General features: G+C 38.7%; 1 pseudogene; it reads left to right on the top strand.

Moving 5' to 3' along the window:
* Gm13451 (predicted gene 13451) lies at nt 214-866 on the top strand (annotated as a pseudogene).

Genomic DNA, 7,877 nt, shown 5'->3' with positions numbered 1-7,877 from the left:
CTGCCAACAGCAATGGATGAGTATTCACCTTGTTCTACATTCCTGCCACCATGAAATGTCACTTGTGTTATTAATTTTTAGCCATTCTGACAGATATAAGATGGAACTTCAAAGTAGTTTTTATTTACATTTCCATTGATTGCTAAGAATGTTGAACTTTTCTTTGTATTCCTCGGGCATTTGAATTTTCTCTATTGAAAATTCTCTATTTAGAGCCTCAATTCTTCGTGCTGTGAGTGGCTCCTTGGCTTCATTGGGAGGTCTGGCAATGCAGTAAACACTGCTTTGGATGCCAAAATGGGGGGAGAGAGTGGGCTCCTGAAGATGGGTTAGATTCCAAGTTGGGGCCAGACACCAAAAAGAGTAAGGAGGCAGCAAAGTAAAATGAGAAGGCTGCAGGAGTGGTTCTATCCTGTATGAGGACCCTCCAGATCAGAAAACCTCATCCAGTGGCAAATCGGCCACACTCAAGATATGCTTCTGGAATGTGGATGGGCTTGGAGCCTGGATTACAAAGAAAGGCTTGTATTGAGTAAAGAAAGAAGTGCCAGATACCATGTGCCTCCAAGAGATCAAATGCTCAAAGAGCAAACTCTTGGCTGAACTTCAAGAGCTGCCTGGACTCACCAATCAGTACTAGTCAGCTTCATAAGACAAAGAAGGATATAGAAGGTGTGGCCATTCAACTTTCCCACCAGTGCCCACTCAAAAGTCTCTATGGCATTGGTGAAGAACATGATCAAGAAGGTGGGGTGATTGTGACTGAATTTGACTTCTTTGTCCTGGTAACAGCCTATGTTCCCAATGCAGGCAAGGGTCTGATAAGACTGGAATACTGGCAGCATTGGGGTGAAGCCTTCACCAAGCACTGTGGCACTCTCCTGAAGTAGCTTTATGCCTGGGAATAGCCTCCTGTCCCCCAGAGAAGTCTGGTATTTTCCCTTCTTCAGATTTTTGGTTTTGTATGTGTTCCCCTCTATTTTAAACATTAAACCAAACTTCTGGTTTCCAAGTGAAACAAAAGGCCCTATTTTCAACTTCAAGAAAAATTCTCTATTTAAATCTCTACCCCATTTTTCTGACTAGAGCATTTGGGTTTTGCTATCTATACATTTTTGAATATTAGTCTTCTTTGGATGTAGAATTGCTAAAAAATCTGCTGAATGATGGTGTCCTTTATCTTACAGAAGCTTTTCAGTTTCATAACGTCCCATTTATGAATTGATCTTAGTGCCTGTGCTATCAGTGTTCTGTTCAAAAAGTCTTGTCCTGTGTCCAAAGCTATCCCCTACTTTTTTAAAATCAGGTTTAGTTTATCTGATTTTATGTTAGGATCTTTGATATAGAGCAGAATTTTGTGCAGTGTGATTAGTATGGATCTATTTGCATTGTTTTACATACAGACATCCATTTGACCAGCACCATTTGTTGAAGATGCTATCTTTCTTTCCATGTGCATTTCTGGCTTCTTTATCAAAAATCAAGTATATATATATATATATATATGCCAATACAATGCAGATTTTATACACAGTGTATCCAAACTTATGGAACACAATGAAAGTAGTTCTAAGAGAAAAGTTCATAGCACTAACTGCCTACATAAACAAACAACAACACAAAAACTGGAGCAATCTTATAGTAGCAACTTAATAGCATACCTGAAATCTCCAAAACAACAAAATGTAATCAAACCCAAGAGGAATAGACAAGGAGAAACAATCTAACTTAGAGCTGAAATCAATAAAAGAGAAACAAAAAGAATAATAAAAAGGATCAATGAAATGAGTTTGTTCTTTGAAAACACAAACAAGATAGACAAACCTTTATCCAAACTAACTAAAAGGCAGAGAAAGAATATTCAAATTAGGCCTGGAAGTGAGACTTCCACTAGCAGCCTTAAGACAAAGATGTAGAACTCTCAGCTCTGCCTGCACCATGCCTGCCTGGATGCTGCCATGTTCCTGCCTTGATGATAATGGACTGAACCTCTGAACCTGTAAGCCAGCCCCAATTAAGTGTTGTCCTTTATAAGACTTGTATTGGTCATTGTGTCTATTCACAGCAGTAAAACCCTGTGATAGGCCTGACCATGCTTTTGTTTGGAAGAATGTAGATTTGGGGACTTTGGATTTGGAAAGCAGTGGAATGCTTTAAAAAGGAATTAATGGGATATACTAGCAGGAATACGGAAGACTTTGTTACTGAGAGTGACTTGAATTGTGCTGACCTAGCCCAAGAGGTTTCAGGGGAGAATTTCAGTATGCGGGCTAGAGACTGTTTTTGTGGTATTTTGGTGAAGAATATGCTCTTGTCTGAAGAGTCTGCCTGAGGCTAAAGTGAAGAGACACAGATTGATTGAATTGACAAAGGAAGCCTCAGAAAAGCTCTTCATAGACTTTGTTCTCTGGTTAAGTCTCATGAAGAGCATTTTAAACAAACACAGCTGGCTGAGAACGGAAAAATATAAAATATATGGTTTGAGTATTAAAGGGGCACCAGGAAGTGAAATGGAGCTGAAGGATATTAAATTGAGTTTAGGGAGTGGTGACCTTGGAGCAAGATCCCACCTAGCTAGATTTAGATTCAGTAGCAGAAACCTTTAATCCCAGGAGGGAAAGACAAGCAGATCTCTGAGTTAAAGGCCAGCCTAGAACAGAGCAAGTTCTAGGTAGAGAAAAACCTTTTTTTCCCCTTTTTGTGGGGAGTTTTTCGAGACAGGGTTTCTCTGTGTAGCCCTGGCTGTCCTGGAACTCACTCTGTAGACCAGGCTGTGCCTTGAACTTGGAAATCTACTTGTCTCTGCCTCCCAAGTGCTGGGATTAAAGGTGTGTGCCACCACTGCCCAGCTGGTGAAGAAAAACTTAAATCCAGGTTTGGTGGCCCACACCTTTTATCCCAGTGCTTAGGAGACAAACACGCAGATGTCTGAGTTCAAAGTCAGTCTACAGAGCAAGTTTTAGGATAGCCAAGATTAGGCAGTGAAGGAGTTAGAAACTAGAAAGCTAGTGATAATGTAATAGAACATGGGGCCATGTTCCAGCCCCAGCAAGCAGCCGAACTTGGTAGCTTTGACCACATGGCTCTGGCTTTAGAGTCCAGAATAAAAGGGACTACTGGGAAAATTGATGCTGGTTATCTGGAGCTAAGAAATTAGTGGTGACTTAGAAGAGGCCAGCATCACTGAGGTAAAATCTTCTGGGAAGTGTCTTCTGAAGGAACAAAGAAACTGTGTTCCAGAGATAGCTAAGGTTGTACCTCATGCTGCAGCTGGACTTGGTAATGTATAAGAGTCACCCAGGGGGTACTGGTTTTGAAGGCATGAAGGGGTCATGAAGAGCAGCTGATGCTTGGCACTGTGAGAGGCCATGGAAGGCCATTGATGAAAGTGCCAATTGGAGCCTTTTGGAGGAGCAAAGATCATGTGTGGATCCCAGGCATTGAAACAGAAGCTATAACATTGATGCATTGCCTCAAGATATTTGCTATGCCAGAGCTGTGGGCGATCTGCTGAGGAAAACTGCTAAAAAGCAGTGGAACCAGAGTAGGAAAAAGTTTGTTACTGTCAACAAAGATGAAAAAAGTGTTGGAGATCTGAAGACTGCTTTGACACCAGCCATGGAGATGCAGAGTTTGGAGTTTGCCCAGTTGGTTTCCAGTCTTGCTTTGAAGATTACAGTTAAGTGATTGGAGACTCTGAACTTTGGACTTTTAACATTATTGAGACTGCTATGGACTGTGGGGATCTTTGAAGTGGGATTAAATGTATTTTGAATTATGCTATGTTTAGGTATGGCCCTCCATAAACTCATATGTTTGAACAAGCCAATGGGGGCCAGGGAGTGAAATGTGATGGTTTGTATATGTTTGACCCAGGGAGTGACACTATTAGAAGGTGTGGTCCTGTTAGAGTAGGTGTGGACTTGTTGAGGTGTGTCACGGTGGGTGTGTGCTTTAAGACCCTCATCCTGGCTGCTTGGAAGCCAGTATTCTACTAGAAGCCTTCAGATGAAGATGTAGAACTCTCAACTCCCCCTGCACCATGCCTGACTGGATGCTGCCATGCTTCTACCTTGATGATAATGGACTGAACCTCTGAACCTGCAAGCCAACCCCAATTAAATGTTGTCCTTTATAAGAAAAAAAAAAGAATATTCAAATTAATGAAACCCTTCTTTATAAACTTTGAAAGGACAATTCTCAACTTCATATAAACAAAACAAATAACCCAGGATACCTAAACAATCATGAACAATACAAGAACTATACAGGTCTCATTATTCCTGATATCAACTTTCTCTTTGTATAGTTTACTAAGAACAAGCCTAAACTTGATTTTTCTAATTCTCTTCCCATGACTTCTATCTATTTGTATTTGTAGGCTGTGTCCTTTATGACTGTTATGTCTGTCTTATCTGTCTGTCCCTGTTGCCTGCTTATATCATTTGTCTGTTGTCTCTATCTATTGTTTGCCCCTAACACAAGACTTTGCTTGATACGTGTAGATTTTGGTAATGAGCTTCAACTTGTTTCCAACATTTATGAGATATTTGTTTTAATGAAGATTGCTTTAAACTTGTTAGCTGTTTTCAGCAAATGAACACTGCACATACAGAGATACACATTATTTGGGATCAGGAGCATGGACAAATTCATAGTTTGGGATTGAAGCCCTGCAGTCATCTTAGGTTAGCTGTAACAGCTGATTATGTGTAGTATATATGCTTACCTTGCTGTTTTAAAAGCAGGTTAAACTTCAACAAGTGAATCTACAGCAAAAGGGCAGTTTGGCTACATATTTTTCAGAGATTCCAAGGCATATTATTAACTTAGTTACATGATCTTGAAAATGTTCCATCTGCATTAATGAAAGAAGTATCTTCAGAAAAATTGTAGCATGTAATTTTAAAAATACCCCATGCTTTCTCCAGCTAGGTGCTGGCAACTGCAGTCTCACCCAGCCCTAACAGCCCTCTCAAGTGGCCCTCTGGCCCTGGTTTTTGTGACTGGCTTGCTAAACTGACCAAATCACTTTTTTCTGAAAATGCCTAGAACTATTGCTTGAGTTCCTCAGGCCATCCACCCCTGTGGCTGGTCTACAGAAGGCCAACAACCACTCAAGTGTCACTCAGGCTCCTCTGGCCCCATGAAAGAAAAATATTATAGACTTTGCATTTATACCAGCCAAATTTGTATCAGTAAACCTCCAACTCCAATATGCCCATGCAAAAACACACAACTCAGTTAACATATTTTCAAGCTGTATGCCTAGATTGAGCAGATATGACACTACACTACTCTATTGCCAAGCTATGAAATCCCTAGGTACTTGAAGCTCCTCCAGGCCATGTGGGTCTGCCCCATCTTCAACCTCTTCTTCCTCCATCTTCTTCTCCCTCCACCCTCTGTCTCATCTTCCCCTTCTTCCTTCCTCTCTCCCTTATCTAAAACTTCTAGCCCTGCCTTTCCCTTCCATTGCCCAATCACAGTCTCTAACCTTTATTTGACTGGTTAAATTGAGCAGCAGGATTCATATGGAATCACCTGAGTACTTGATATGCTCCTCATAAGGGGCAAGAGTAGCATCAAATACAAACAGCACCAAGGCAACCCACAAAAAAAAAATCTATTATGGCAGAATTTACTTTAAGGAAAATCAAGATTGTTATGACAATTCTTGGTTGTCAACTACATCTGGAATGAACTAAAACAAAAAGATCTGGACATACCTATTAGGACTGTTTCTTAATTAAGTAATTTGAAGTGGGAAGAGCCACTTCTTATCAGGATCTTTAGGGTGGGGAGATAGCTTTTAATTCAGATATTTTTGATGTAGGAAAATCCATCTTTAACCTGGACCAGGCATTCTATTGGCTGTCTAAAGGGCATGGAAAAATGAAGCTTGCTCTCCTTTTGTCTCTTTGTTCTTTCTCACAGTAGACATTCCTTCACTGGCATTAGAGCCTACTTCTTTTATTCAGGCATATACTGAAGACCAACTGAGACATCTAGCCTCATGGACTGAACAACTACTGAATTCTTGGATTTTCCATTGGTAGACAACCATTGTTGAACTAGCTGGGCCACAGCCTGTAAGCCATACTAATACATCCCTTGTATATATCCATATCAACCTATGCAAATACATACACATATACTTCTTTTATACCTATGTTCCTTTAGAGAACCATGGCTAATACAGAAACAAAAGCAAGAATAAGACTGGACATGCTGAAAATAATTTGGTCAAATTTGCTTTAGTAGGAAAAGGTAGTTCTGGACTCTTGGGAATGTAGTCCCCTAGAACTTTAAATTGAAATGTCAGTGGGAATAATGTGTTAAATAGATATAAAAGTTTAAATTATGTCTAAATTTAGTATATACTTAATATTTTCCAAAGGTTAGAAATCAAAAATTAATTATGTGGGGGACTGATTTCAAGCAAGCAACATTGAAAACAATTGCTCACATATAACCATAGAGAAGTATGTAATATAAAAACAATCTTTTAAAAGTCTCTAAGAAGTAGTTATATTGTAATAATTTATGGTGACCTAAATAAAGTATAGTAAGTTTTCTATAATGTTCAAGGAGTTATATATTCTGTTTTAAATGCATTTATCTCCTTGGAGGCAATAAAGAGTTTCATTTATACTATCATGAAAGATATTGTCACTGAATAATTCTGAGGGCCCCAAATGACAAATTTGTGTTGAATTATAAAGATGAAGGATGCCAGTGAAGGGTATTTAGAGATGCTAAGATAATAAAAATGGACTATTGGCAACTTCCCAGCTTCCCATTGTGATTATGTGTTCCCAAGCAACTGTATAACTGGGGGTGAAGCCTCCACTGCCTTGTTACCCTCATAAAACAATGGACAAGTACAAAATTAAATGTGCATACAAATAGACAACACTTCTTGGTGAAATATTTCTATTTCCTTTCCAAGTTACCCCTAAGTCTAAAATTCTTTAGTAGTTGTCACCTGAAAAATAAAGATATTTGTCTGATTTTAAATACTAAGAACAAATCAGATTGATAGTAGGAAATGCAAGATCCTAAAAGTTTAGTGTTTTCTAGTTTTTGCTTTGTAGAGATAGGTTTGAATTCTCACAACAAAGATGAAGATAAATGACACTCCCAGAGAGGTGTTCTTGATACACTGCCCAAAGTGTTTGTTATAAAAATGACCATAGACATTATCTAACTAGTATTAAACTAGCCTTTTATGGTTTTTGTAGTCTTAGAGTTTATGCATGGTCAAGAGAAAATATTTAACAAAGAGACAAAATCTTCATATCTCTTAATCCTAAGGAATATGTCTAATTTCCTCATTAGTTTGCTTAAGACCCAAATATAATTTTATGTTCCACAGACACTGAAAACACAATTTAGAAAAATTTCAATTCTTCATATTAGATTTTGAGGCTGAGTCTAACAATGTGTGCTTAAAATGTTTCAGCTAGAGATAAATACTACAAAGATTCCAAAGGGTTCTATGATAGTCTCCTGTTCTGGAGAAAGTGACAGCATTAGGGTATTTAGGAAAGTGTTTCTGAGTCAGTAGAATCACTGGTTGTACCTGTTGGGCAGTGATAGTTTCTGCTGTAAGAAGATGGTATAGAGTAGTCAAATTGCTGGAGCCTGTGAGAGACTACCAAAAATTAGTCAAGGAGACAGGAAGCAGCCCAATCCAGGAAGACTGAGCAAACTAGGAAGCACCTGTCTTTTATAATGAACACAATGTATTATTTTAGGAACTTAGATGCTTTTAAATGTTAACATAATATTACTGATATTCTTTTCAATGTTGATGTATTGTTCAAAATGTGCATTCCTATTTGTAAGCCTAATTCTTTCATCATAAGGACTTT

This window comes from Mus musculus, chromosome 2 (assembly GCF_000001635.26).
Source record: "Mus musculus strain C57BL/6J chromosome 2, GRCm38.p6 C57BL/6J".
In the NCBI taxonomy this organism is placed as follows: domain Eukaryota; kingdom Metazoa; phylum Chordata; class Mammalia; order Rodentia; family Muridae; genus Mus; species Mus musculus.
Note: the sequence above shows the minus strand (reverse complement) of the source record. Positions and strands in the feature narration are given on the sequence as shown.